This window comes from Crinia signifera, chromosome 11, assembly GCF_055691185.1.
Source record: "Crinia signifera chromosome 11, ASM5569118v1, whole genome shotgun sequence".
Taxonomy (NCBI): domain Eukaryota; kingdom Metazoa; phylum Chordata; class Amphibia; order Anura; family Myobatrachidae; genus Crinia; species Crinia signifera.
In genome coordinates this window covers 41,128,452-41,143,265 of record NC_139227.1, presented here as the reverse complement: position 1 = coordinate 41,143,265, position 14,814 = coordinate 41,128,452, and the positions used below count along the sequence as shown (strand labels likewise).

The 14,814-nt window shown below is 43.4% G+C and overlaps 1 long non-coding RNA gene across 1 annotated transcript in view; it reads left to right on the top strand.

Annotated features, from left to right (window-relative positions):
- The window catches only part of LOC146045783 (uncharacterized), a 246,726-nt gene extending 234,796 nt beyond the window's left edge, over positions 1–11,930 (top strand). The window contains exons 4-5 of the long non-coding RNA XR_014465599.1: positions 9,695–9,885; positions 11,563–11,930. This is a non-coding gene — a long non-coding RNA (uncharacterized LOC146045783). The remainder of the gene's footprint in view (positions 1–9,694; positions 9,886–11,562) is intronic.
- The last annotated feature ends 2,884 nt before the right edge of the window (positions 11,931–14,814 follow it).

Genomic DNA, 14,814 nt, shown 5'->3' with positions numbered 1-14,814 from the left:
CACACAATATAGGCATGCCACATATAATTTTAATCAGCAGAGCCCGCTTGTGCATCCTATTCATATAGCGATGTGAATAAGATGAGCTGTTTTTTACTGGAAAAAGTTGCACGAAAAAATGCTCGGTGCTACCAAGTCACTGCATGGCGTGACCAGAAAAGCTGTTTAACATCTAAGAAGGCTAGATGTATGTAGCCACACATTCTAGGAACATCAAATCCGATCACACGGAGGAAATCACATGCTGTACCTGTTCCTGCTTCCTGTCAATGAACACATCTCTTGTAATGTATGCCATGGCCAAATCGCTTCCAGCCATGAGGATAGAGGTGAGATTCTCACGTCCAGTGCATGGTGTAACTAATACTATAAATAAGGCTAAACCTCAGGTGTTGGACTTGAGTATGACATTTATATTGTGCACATCATAGTAAAGGTGCGTACACACGTAAAGATTTATATGTCCAATCTATCTGGCTGGAACAAAAATCTGGAAATTTCCACCCAAATGCAGGAAAACAGAAAACAATATATGCTTTAATAAATTTGTTATGTTTTCTTGCATTTGGGTGGAAATTTTTGATTGTCATATGCTCCCATACATTTCCAGGTTTTTGTTCCCACCAGATAGACTGGACATATACATCTGTACGTGTGTACGCACCTTAACTTTAATGCAGGCATGTCCAAACTGTGGCCCTCCAGCGGTTGTGAAACTACACATCCCAGCATGCCTTGTTTTGCCATTCACTAATGGCAAAACTGTAGCAAGGCATGATGGGACTTGTAGTTTCAAAACAGCTGGAGGTCCATAGTTTAGACATGCCTGCTTTAATGCATTTTGCACAATCACGGTCTATTTGCAGGGGCGAATTTAGGGGTCAGGCCGCCCCTAGGCACAAAATTGTTGTGTCCGCCCCCCCCCCCCTCCCATTTTAATGTAATCATATATGTATATACATTGTTATTTATATATTTCATTAAAATTTAACTGAGTGTAGCCCACCTCAATATTTTTTTAAGCACTCTGGACTGCTCACTGTATGGAGGACCCGGAGGGAGGGAGGCACTTATTAGTACAGTGATTAGCACAGTGTCTCTGTCAGTCTCTCTCACACTGTGACTGACTGAGTGCAGGGAGGATCTGCGCGCCGCTCTGCTCAGCTGCTGGATACACAGCAGCCAATAGACTGTGTGTGTGTGTATAGAGTAGCCAATGGGCAGGAGTCGGCAGCAGTGAGCCTGAGCCATTTCCGGACGCGCAGGGGGACCAACGGACCCAGCCACTAATGGGTGATGTAATGTGCATGGCAGAGTGGTTGGGCAGTGGCGGGTGACGAGCGGCGCTGCCGCCAACATATGATAATTCATGTCTGCGGCGGCGATGCTCGTCACTTGCCGCTGCCCACCCGCTGTGCCATGCTGCTATTTAACAGAATGTCAGCCTGCCTGCCGCCCTTAATTGGTGCCGCCCTAAGGCCGGTGCCTCACGGGCCTAGGCACAAATCCGGCCCTGTCTATTTGTAATATGCGGTTAATGCTCTTAAACATGCGGAAAGGTGACCTACGTCCTGGGCTGATATCGCGTCACACTAGGGAAGCCGTTGTGTTACGTTAGCCTTTTTCAAGCGCATTTTATAAATGATCCCAATGTATATAGTTTTTTTTTTTTTTTGCAGTCTGGTAAGATATGTGTTGTAAGCGGCTTTCCCACATTCATGTTTCACACTGGTGGCTATAAACCATTTCCATCAAACTCCTTTATATATAAATAAGCTCCGTACAGAGCAGATCACTGGTAAACCGTACTAACCAGGTAATCCCGGCAAACCTGTTGAAAGGATCCTTGGTCTTTTGGGCTTATAGCAGCCCCCCTGATGACATGCAGCTAATTACTGAGATAAGACAGGTCCATGGAAAACAACCACCTTAGTAACTTGGCTGCACGTTGCGTGCGATGCACACCTTGTAAATTAGCTCCACAGCGGTGATTTATGGAGTGTGTACATTCGCACTATGCTCAAGTATAGACTCTTAATTTATACCATGTTTTGATTAGGGTGGGTAATTTATTCAAACGAGAATCACGCTGCTCGAGCCCCACAAGGTTACATCTCATACACCTTTGAGGACCTTTTGATTACACCGAAGGGTTTTCACACTCAAACTAAAAGTTCATGATGATTGTAGTTGACTTTAAAACATAGCAGGATGTTTCTGAAAGCTGTTGTTTTGTATGTTGTGTTCACCTGGCAAGCAATCCAATGTTGTCTGTCATTTATTAACTGTGTGTGGAAGAAACAAACTTACCACTTTGGGGTATAATTTTTGCATAGCTTACCGTGCATCAGTTCGTTCCTGGGAATGGCTGACTCCTTTTGGCAGTGAGGTTCACCGCGGCCTTTCATACCGGCACTGAATCTGAACTGATCATTTGATGCTTAGTATCCAGCAGCTGAGTGTTTGATTGGACAATTATTTGTATTCATGGCTGCCAACTTTGGAGCCAGCAGGTTGGCCAGATTAGTGGGCATGGTGCCGCACAAGTAGGCAGAGAATGGGTGTAGCAACATCATTGCATCATTGTGGCCCTGCTATACAAGTCATGATTACCAGCACTGGGAATTTGGGGCAGGTCCATGATGACATGTCATTAGCCAACCAGACATTCCCGATCACTTGGTAAGTAGGCAGAACCAACAGGCAACCTTTGGGAGACTTGCCCACTTGTCTGAGAGTCCAAAAGCACCACCTGAGATTTGGTAACCGTCCAGATGTTGCAGGGGTGCAACAGGAGAGGCTGTGTTTTTATTCTGTGATGCGTCCTGGAGATGGAAGATTTAGCAGCAACCGTTAATGGATACTCTAGCCTGCATTGATAAACAGCTGTTCGGCGTGACCCCACGCCACGAATATTTTTCCACTGAGTTAGTTTACAATTTTAACATTTGCAAAGAGCACCACTTACAGGTGACCAGAAGGGGTATGGGTCAGAGAGTCGACAGGACGACGGTCGACGTGCATTAAGGTCTACACCTCTGAAGGTTGACATGGGATTAGGTCTGCAGGGTCTTTAGGTCGACATGGGGAAGATTGACAGTCAAAAGTTCAACATGGGGTTTTTCTTGGCCCGAATGTCAAAACAGTCACAAATTTCCCCCAAAGTATGTCACACAATTTACTGATGCGGAGTCTCCACATACAGAAGCTTACTGATGCAGAGACTGTCACAATTTACATGTCGATTGTCAAGTACAACTTACTGACTGGGAGACTGATATACTACTCTTACTAACACCGAGATTGCAACACATACAGTAATTTACTGATGTGAAGGCCTTTACACAGTGCTTACTGACATGGAGACTGTTGCACACAATTTGCTGACATGGCCACAGTCTCACACAATTCTTACTGACATATAGGGGTAAATTTACTGGGGGGGCATCCCTACTTTTCACTTTGTGTGTGACAGTGCTTACTCTGCGATGGTCATACATACAGTAACTTACTGACATGTGGGTATTAATGGACATAGGGGCGGTCACACACTATTTACTGACACAGCTTGTCAGCAACAGGCCGCATTGTAGGAGTAACAGCTCATATAGTTACCTTACCTTAAGAACTCAACCTCCACCTTCAGCTGACTTTAATTTATTTCACCGCAGTCACCCCCCTGCACCCTTTGCTAATACACTGAGTTCTTCTATTTCTGCCTTGTATTTATATCTCCAGGGGAGATGTTTGGAACATTTAATAAGCCTCCCTTGTATAAATGATGAGGATGAGATTCAACTCTAATCACGGATAGTCAAAGGTTGAACATCGGGCAGTGTTGTAATTGTAGGGGATTTTAATTACTCTGAAATTGATTAGTATAATTGGACTTACACTCAGCAATAAAGTACCGATGCTCCATCACCCCTGTTGTCTCTGCAGTCATAGGTCGTCTTGTGTAGTCATAGTAGGATTAGTAAATGAGGCCAATATCTGGGCTAGAACAGTAGGTCAATAGCCAACATCAGCCAAGCTGCCTGGTGGAAAGTTCTAGCCTAAACCTTGTTCTGACCTGTAACTAGCTCACATTTTTTAAGTTGTATCTAAATCACCGTTTATGAAGAATAAAGCTAAAGTTTAATGGCTTCTCTAAGGGAGGTTTAATAAAACGGCAACGTTGGGCTTATCAAGCGGGACAATTAAACCCCACCTACTAAATAGTATCAGTCTAATTCTAAGCTGCAGCGCACTCAGCACAGCAAAATGCCAATGTATTGCCTGGATTTCCACTTCTCTGAACTCGCTAATGTCTGATATAAAAAGAGATTTATTTGTCTTATTAGGCTGACACAAGCCCCGGTACAAGAGAATACGAGATCTATGAAACAAATCGGAGACCACAAAAATTCTGAAAGATTATTCGGATTTTCCCTCAGCCGGCCTTGTTTGATTTACATCAATTAGGGATTTCACATAAGGTATCATATAACACTGAAGCTAATAACCCAGAAATAACCTCATTAAAAACAGACAGCATATCGGTCTAAGGAGAATGAACTCTAAGCAGAAAAATTAGTGACCTGGAAATGACGGGGACGAGGTAATGGCAAAAATGAATCCCGTCTACGCAGCCCAAAAGTGCAAATCTTGCCCCTAAAAGTTCACAGGACGCAATGCAACAAGATTTATTTATGTGAATTTCATGGTTTTGCATAGTGTATGCTGTACACGATGTCGCTGCATTCCTATTCCGCACCAATTGCTGTGAGTGACTCCTGTGGTGATTGGCGCAGTCCTGTCACCATGCGCGTGCATTGAGTTCACTCCCGCAGCTTATAGAAAGGCATTGAGCAGAAATATCGCAGCATGGCGATTCTGAGCCACTGCTTTTAATTTGGCGTGACGAACGGGTGTGAGCCGTGGCGATCGGGGATAGATGGGCATAGCTCAATCTGTATTTGTGCATTGATTATTCCACAGAGGCAGCCAAGTACAGTAGGTTTACCTGGATGGTAGAATAGTTATGGCTTAGGGGCATATTTATTAATTTTTGGGTTTTCTGGGAATTCTTTGCAGCAATAACAAATTACTAACCAAGCAAAGGTTTGCTGGGCAGAATCAATAATCAATAATTACTCACTGTGCAAATCCACTGCCGTGCGAGCAGTTCTGAATTGCCCCCAATGTTACAGTCACTGGGGCAGATTTATCAAAGCCTGATTGGCTGGTACTTTATCTCCATCCAAGTCTTATTACGTAGATCCCCTAATACCAGCCAAGCAGCTAAGTGTCATTTTTTTTTTCAGTTGAAATCGCGGAAGCTGATTGTCCCTCATTGACTTGAAGAGTCTGGTTGATGTGTACTTATCCATTGCGGTGTCCAGGCCATGTGTAACAGTGCGACCATTAGAGTTATCACACAGAAATCACCTGGCTGTGATCACCACCTTTAGTCTGACACCGCTGTACTGATTTACTAGACTTCTGGATACAGAACTGTGTAAAGTCAAAGGCCAACAAGACTGACGGATGAATGTGCGGCTTTGCATACTCGCTATTGCCTCAATGAGAAAATTGCCATGCCTCACAGCGCCTGGTGACAGCCGAGCTCCCCATAAGAGCAGGTCAAACACAGCACCACGGACATTACCCCGAGATATTAGCATTCTGCTACATTATTCATCTTCGTCCAATTTGCTGATTGTTACATCAGTTTGTGCCAGAAATGATAGGATTTTCACTAGAACGACTCATTTTTATTTTAGTTGCAGAAATGAGCATTCTGTGTGACTAATCATCTCCCAGCACCCAGCCAGGCTCTCCATAGTGATGTGTACATATTCTCTGCTTATCAACTGTCTGTATAACAATAAAAGATGCACTCTTACATCCACAATTAGATGTAAACTTTAATGACTACCGGGTTCCACTAGAATAAATGTTGACTGACAAAGTAACCCCCCTCTGTCTATCTCTACACTGGCTCCCCATTCCTTTCTGAGTTCTCTTTAAACTCCTCACCACCACCTACAAGGCTCTCTCCTCCTCCACCGCTCCTTACCTCTCTTCACTGATCTCTATCCACACTCCCTCCCGTCTTCTTCGCTCCGCCGTCTGACCTCTCACCTAATCACCTCCTCCCACTCCCGTGTCCAAGACTTCTCTTGCGCTGACCCCCTGCACTGGAACAACCTCCCGCCACCTATCAGGCTTTCTGATTCCCTTACCTCCTTCAAGCGCTCCCTCAAAACCCACTTCCGACTAGCCTATCCCTCCTCCTCCTAACCTCTTTCGCTCCTTCTATACTGCCTTCCCTACCCTTCCATCTGTTCCCATCCATTCCTACTTATCCTATTGTTTTTCGTTTGTCCACCCACCTCCTTTTAGTCTGTTAACTTTTATGAGTAGGGCCCTCCTTCCTCACGTACTCACCCTACCTCTTTACCTCACCAGTGCTCCTGACCTGTTCTTTCCTTCCTCTACTTCATCTTCAGTCTCCTCGACAATTTCGACACCTACTTCAGAACTGATGCTGATTTTAGTTCTACCAGCTATACCCCTATTTATGCTGTATTTTATCAACACACCCTGTACGTTACCTTGTAAATTGTTTTTTGTTGGCTATGTATGGCGCTGCGGACACTTTGTGGCGCCTTATAAATAAATGGCCTACTACTACTAACTCAGCTCAGTGCTTGGTATACTGTATGCAACAGATTTGGAACTTCATCCTTCGAGCTATTGACCACCTTGGGCTTTAAACATTGGGCATACCTCCCAACATCTGAGTTGGTGTAGAGTATATCCTCAGCATACTGAAAGGAATGTCCAAACCTTGGGTAGGTGTTGCCATACTTACAGTGTGCATTTCCCTGCACCACTTCCCAACCCAGTGCAAGTCAGGACTTGCCTCATTGCGAGACCTCCTAAGATGGTATGGTTGGAGAGAAGTGGGTTCTCCTCCCCCTGCCCCCCTACTGGAATTGAATGCCTCAAGGCCCTACTTAATGATTGTTGGTTGAGTCTCAACACGTCCTCCTGTTATGGCTCTTCTCACTGCTGTCCGCCTCCCTTTTCCATTTTAGAACGGATGGGCTCATAACTACCTTCTCCTTTGCTCCCCTTCTTGTCTTAACCATTGTCTGTTACTAATTGTCTTGTACTTTACTGCTTTTTTGTTTTGTTTTGCTTTTCTGCCGTTTGTTGCTTTGTTTGTTATGTATGTATGAACTTCTCTACTGTATGCGGTATATGGCTTTTCTTACACGTTTTTATGTATTGTTTTTGGAATTTTTGTATATGTGGTATGATAGTATGTTTGGGAAGTATGCATTGTCAGGGTGGTATTATAATATAATGGCCATCATAGACGCATTATTTTTGGTTATGTTAAAAGATTGTTACAAAGTAACGCTAATACACAAGAGACACGTCAGATTATGCACTGTGTATTATATAAGGTTAGTCCCACTGTGAGGGCTCTATCCCACTTACTGGTCCGGTCAATCCAGATTTGGATTGAGGCCCATGCCAACATCCCAGAGATCCAATGACCGTCCGAACACTCGCTGCTCAAGCCAGTAGTGATTGACAGAGCAACTGGGCGGCAAATGTAATTGTGCTTTCCCGTTTCAGACGTCAGTCACAACTGATCTGGCCATGTATATGCAGAAAACGCTGGATATTAGGTGTGTACCCACATGATAGGTTTTGGGTGGAAATCTTATTTATAATATATTTTGGGTGGAATTGGCTTTGTGAGTATAAATGTTAGTTACCTGGGAAGCAACACACTGACAGCTGTTCTCTGCTGCTAGGTCCTAGGGAATAAGATGCATTTATATGTATGGTGGAATGCCCCTAAAATGTTTGCCTTTGACGCTCGTAGGAGGCTGGTTTGTTTAAAAGTTACTCCTAAGTTTCATCAGAGAAAACTTCCATTTGCCTGGATGCATATGATATTTAATCAGCTTCCATTAGGGATTTCAAAATTAGTCAGACTGTAATGAACTATGAAATGGTGATTAATGCGGTTTCAGCGCTTGATGAGAAGCGGCATGTTCTCTGGAATATTTTGCTGGTGATGGCTGTATGCATGTTTCTGAATCGTGTACAACAACCCCAAGAGCAGCTCTCCGATACCATTGTATTATAGCTTAGCTAGATGACTTACATGGCCTGAGAAGCCTGCACTATACCAGTTACATGGCATAAACAGTAGCGCACATGTGGGAGTTATGAGTACCCGAGATCTCCCGTGACAAGAGAGAAAGCAAGCATGTTATTACAAAGCCCCGCCCCCTCTCTGTGATTTGCCGGTCACTGGAGAGAGGGCGGAGCCAATATGATAAGATTCCATTAGAATGAAGCCATTTTAGCCATTGCAATATTGTTACATTGGTAACTATATTGGGAAATTCATGTGTTGGGCGCCCATACCGGCACCCACGTGTGTGCCATCAAATGGAACTGCCGACGGGCGAACACACATAATTTTGAGATGAGAAAAGACCTGTTTGGGCAGCCACTCTCACCAATGATGAGAGTGGCTAGAGCAGTGATGGCTAACCTTGACACTCCAGCTGCTGTTGAACTACACATCCCAGCATGCCCTGCATCAGTTTTGGCATGGGCAAATAGCAAAACTATAGCAGGGCATGCTGGGATATGTAGTTCAACAACAGCTGGAGTGTCAAGGTTAGCCATCACTGGGCTAGAGTGATGCCTAATATGTCTGAGATTGCTGGTCATCTTGGTGGCCTCATAGACAAATTTGTCTGTAGAGGTCACAACCACGTAGTGCTAGAGCAGGGACGGGGAAACTTCGTCCCTTCAGCTGTTGTTGAACTGCACATCCCAGCATGCCCTGCTACAGTTTTGCCTTTGGCCATACTAAAACTGTTGCATGGCATGCTGGGATGTGTAGTTCAACAACAGCTGGAGGGCCGAAGGTTCCCTATACCTGTGCTAGAGGAAAAAGTATAAGGTTCTCTCTATGTCTCGATCACAATTGTTACAACCAAAGATTAGAAATTCTGGTGAAGTATTACCTTGGTCCACTGTGTACTCTAATGCATTATGGCCAATCATTAAAACAGGTCCTGGCCTTAAAACTTAAAGACCTTGTGCTGCCTTTAAAAGTGGCCGTAACCTTAAGGATACTGTAGATTAATGAAGATGGATACGGTATAGTGGTTACGGCAGTGCAACATCTAGACATCATATAACGTGTAAATTCTTTAAACATCCACATTCTGACAAACAATTCATTTTATCTTAACATGTAAAACTTCACATGTTGTCTACGTGATAATTTGCCCATGCGGGCTATACTATGTAGGACAAACAACTCGCCCATTTCACAACAGGATGGCACTCCATAAATCTGCCGTCAGTCTTTCTATTGTTGACAAATTCGTCGATGAACCTGACGCTCGTCATTTTAAAGCTATGGGTCATTCACTGTCTTCTTTGAAGTATTTCATGATCGACCATGTGAGGAAGTCACTGAGATTATTGATACTTAAATCCAGGTTGATCTTCAGGTTGAACACGATCTAGCCTGGAGGCCTTAATGATCAACTTAATTGGAATAGTTTAATGTGAGTTTTAAGTATATGTTTTAATTTTGTGCTCTGTTTTTCTGTATCAGCGATGTTTGTTTATATTTGTTTTTATTTTGTTTTTGCAATAGGTCCCTCTGCCCCTTTGATGATGCATCCCCAAGACCACTCTGATTGCGCAAGTACTCTCCGTGAAGCGCAAGTACGTTGGTGCTTGGCAATGTTAGGCAGTCATCTTCTGGATGTGCAGACCGTGGCCACTTTTGCACAACGGGACATGGCAGACACTGGAGCAGGAGGCTGGCACTGAGGATATTAGGTGGTGAGTGCACTGTGTTTCAGAGACTAGGGTAAGTTGAAGGGCTACATTAGCAACTGCACAACATTTGTGTTAGCTCATTGTTATTTTTCTATGTTTTTGTTTCCCACACACTAAACATTATAAAGCAATAGAATACAATACAATAATCTTGACAATTGGACTACGCATGTGTGGCTAGCTGTTGTCACATACGGTACACCTTTTTTTAAAAATGATGTTTAACCGTGAGCATCAAATGAATATATTTTCTCCAGTTCTTTGGGAAGATTTGCATTTACATTGTAAATCTATTTATCCACATTAAACAGGATCTGCTGTCCTCGTTGTGTTTAGACAAATCTTGACCTAGTAGGCTCAGTTTAACGATATAATCCCACGACTCAGAATCCAGCAAACTGCCGCTAATTAGATTTTGTTCTTTGCAAATCAGTAATCCATGATAGGAATTGCTTTTGTATGTGATTCAGCTAATGCATTTCCTAAACATAGCTACTCCTGAAATGAGAAGGTATTAATAGATGGGATCAGCATCATTACTTTTTAATCGTGTCATGTTCATAATGCGTACATTTTCCAAATCCACCGTCACCGCGAGATTTGCATCGGTTTCACATTACTTTCTTAGCACTAATCCCATTGTTACACAGATCTTTTATCTCTTGGCTTAGTGTTCCATCACTTGAAATTATACTGAGGATTTCATTTAGAAAATGTATCCGGGTAACAGCGTTTCAATCATTATCGGCGGTTAATTGTCACGTACACACAGTCAACTCGAAACAGAACCAAATACACCTTGCCCTAAGTCAGCTTGGAAATAGAGAAAGGATAGAAATGTTCCCAGGAAATTAGTGTTTCCTATTGGGGGGAATTCACTTGCCGGTAAAGGGTGCAAATTGCCATTGCTGCGACGCTGGCCGCAGTACCCAATATCACACCTTTCACTTTGCTGGGATAATCCAAAATTCACTTAAAAATGCTCACTGCAGTTTTGTGCGAGACCAGGCTGCCGTACAGCACGGCTATTGTTCCGATGAATCGTCTTGGAAAATTGATAATTGTTATTATTACGTTATAATAGCATATCAATTACGTATTAATTAATTCTGCTTTTGCAATTAAACAAAAACTGTAACTTGTGGTGTGTGTAAGTAGTGGATAGGAGACTGAGCCATCACTAACTCATGGCATCTGCATTTTGCTTGCAGTGTGCTTTACTGTCTTAGCCTCTACCACCTCTGATGGAAGGCTATTCCACTTGTCCACTACCTTTTTATATAAAGTAAATGTTCCTCAGATTTCCCCTAACCCTCCCTCCCTCCAGCGTCAGTGTATGCCCTCGTGTTCTAATACTTCTCTTCCTGTGAAGAGCGAAATTGGGAGTAGCAGCGCTGAACCGATTTGTTAATAGTATAAACAATTATAGATAATAAAAAAAAAAAAACATAAGATTGGACTGATTTTACATTAAAATATAACAAATTTGTTAGTACAATGAATGGCCGTTTGGGGGTAATGCTGGTATATAGGATGCAAAAAGGGCCTCACATCTAGGAAATATTATAGCCGTCCGTTCCTAGTATGCCACAGGGGACCAAAAGTACAATGGATTGTATAAGGATATTGATGTTACCGTCCACTTGTGCTGAATACCATAGTGTCTCTTGTTCCTCCCAGGGACTCAAAGATCTTTGATAAAGCCGCTGAGACGGTGAAACGCGTCAGCCACCCTGCCCACATTGCATCTTTTGGACTGATACGGACCAGCCTCAGATGTTTTTTGGACCATTCAGCCCTTGTTTTAAGGATTCCAGCAACCACCTATCTGACCACCGCTGCAGTGCACTCCGCTTATCCAGGCTTTGAGTCCCTGGGAGGAACAAGAGACACTATGGTATTCAGAACAAGTGGACGGTAACATCAATATCCTTATACAATCCAATGCACTTTTGGTCCCCTGAGGCATACTAGGAACAGACATCTACAATATTTGCCAGATGTGAGGCCCTTTTTGCATCCTATATACAGTACCAGCATTTCCCCCAAACGGCCATTCATTGTACTAATAAATTTGTTATGTTTTAATGTAAAATCAGTCCAAACTTATTATGTTTTTTTTTATTATCTATAATTGTTTTTTTTTAGTCTTTCTGGGTAACCAGAAACCTATACACCAGTACCAGCGACCTATTCAGAACTGGACACAGTGTTCTAGATGAGGCCGCATCAATGACCTATACAGAACTGGACACAGTGTTCTAGATAAGGTCGTACCAATGATCTATACAGAACTGGGCACAGTGTCTAGATGAGGCCGCACCAGTGCCCTATACAGAACTGGACACAGTGTTCTAGATAAGGTCGTACCAATGATCTATACAGAACTGGGCACAGTGTCTAGATGAGGCCGCATCAATGACCTATACAGAACTGGACACAGTGTTCTAGATAAGGTCGTACCAATGACCTATACAGAACTGGGCACAGTGTCTAGATGAGGCCACACCAGTGCCCTATACAGAACTGGACACACTGTTCTAGATAAGGTCGTACCAATGACCTATACAGAACTGGGCACAGTGTCTAGATGAGGCCGCACCAGTGACCTATACACAGGGCTATTTTTCAGCAGGCTCCAGCAGGAACTGAGGCCCTTATTCTAGTTCACTCTTTCTGACAAAATATTTCTTAGATGGACAAAACCATGTGCACTGCAGGTGAGGCAGGTGTAAAACCCCACCCAAATCTAATTATCTCTGCACAAGTAACACCTGCCTCACCTGCAGTGCACATGGTTTTGTCCATCTAAGAAATATTTTGTCAGAAAGAGTGAACTAGAATAAGGGCCTCAGTTCCTGCTGGAGCCTGCTGAAAAATAGCCCTGCCTATACAGAACTGGGCACAGTGTCTAGATGAGGCCGCACCAGTGACCTATGTAGGCTCCAGTATAGTGCCATTCATACTATATTGAGCCTATGAGTTTTTGAGACCCAAGTGTATGACTGCAATTTTTGGCATTTTATGCTTTTTTGTTTATCAGCGCACCAACATGGTTCCTTACAGATGGAGTCCCTCTCATTCAGGCAGGTTAAATTTTCCTTTAGACTAACTGCCTGTTTACACCTAGCAAATATCTTGGGCACATATGTGTTTATTTAGTTACTAAGCCTTGGATATAGATAACATGGACTTGGAGAGAGATGTTCCAGCAATCAGCTCCTAACTGCCATGTTACAGGCAGCTTATTGGTACTTTATCTCCATCCACTTTCTGCCAGTATATACTGTATGTAGAAGGAGAGCTTTACGTTGGCACCACTGTATCTGCTTTGACGCTCACCCCTTGTGGGTCACACTCCAGTTGCCATGTTATATATAATACTTAATAATGCTTAAACCAGTTTATGGAATCCGTACAATTCTGTGACCTAGTTAAAAGCTGGTCAAAATGACGGCTTCTGCAATGTACTTTCACTTTGAGCTGTGACAGTTGTTACTTTCACTTTGAGCTGTGACCGTTTTTACTTTCACTTTGAGCTGTGACAGTTTTTAGACCACAAACTCTCCACCCCACCCCCAGTCCCTATCTGCTCCTACCTCCAATATCTGTCTTCACAGCTCCCTCTCTCCATATCCAGAAAGTCTGAAACAGATCAATGTCCCTGCAAAAATTCACTTTCTGTCATGACATCTTGTAGCACACGGATTCAGTACTGAATCCCGGCGGTCGGGATCCCGGCGTTCAGAATCCCGACGCCGGAATCCCGACAGCCGAAATGCCGACAAGGGGGGGACATGGATCGCACCCCCTTGCGGGCTCGCTGCGCTCGCCACGCAGCGGGCCCGGTGCCTCGCTACGCTCGGCACACTAATTTATTCTCCCTCCAGGGGTGTCGTGGACACCCACGGAGGGAGAATATGTCGGTATTTCGGCGGTCGGGATTCCGGCGTCGGGATTATGAACGCCGGGATCCCGACCGCCGGGATATTAACTGCATCCCGTAGCACACAAAGGAGTATTTGGTCTGACGAGTGGCCACTTCATAGAGGTGAGAAGTAGTTTTTATATATATATATATATATATATATATATATATATATATATATATATATATATTCCAAAGTCTGCCGGCACTCAAATGGTTTACTCATACAGCTGCCCCAGGTGCCAGAGGATGATAACGTGTAACAATCCAAATTTTCCAGGCAGGAAAAAATAACGGCACTCAGGAGACGATGGTAAGTGATATCAAATGAAGTAAGTGTATTGGGTACACTTACTTCATTTGATATCACTTACCATCGTCTCCTGAGTGCCGTTATTTTTTCCTGCCTGGAAAATTTGGATTGTTATATATATATATATATATATATATATATATATATATATATATATATATATATATATATATATATATATATATATTTGGGAAGAAAAGACTGGCACTCCAGGGTCTTGGTAAAAAAGCAGTGTATTCACAGCGGTGATAAAACAACCAACGTTTCGGGGCGATGCCCCTTTGTCAAGGTGTGTGTGGTTACCACTGTCTGGATGGGCACCGGGGCAGCTGACCAATTGGAGTGAGTGCCGGACCGCACAATCGTATATATATATATAATATATATATATATATATATAGGCTGGGTTGGCGGCCTGGCACTTTCCCAACAGGGTACAGCTACCTTAGGTGCCTTCTGGACGCAGTGAATAGAAGAAATAACTCACAACAGCGGCACTCTCAAGGAATTTTTCAGCGTGTATTGTAAACCAAAATCCAACGTTTCGGGGCTAGTGGTGCCCCTTTGTCAAGGTGTAGGTAATGTGACCTACACCTTGACAAAGGGGCACCACTAGCCCCGAAACGTTGGATTTTGGTTTACAATACACGCTGAAAAATTCCTTGAGAGTGCCGCTGTTGTGAGTATTTCT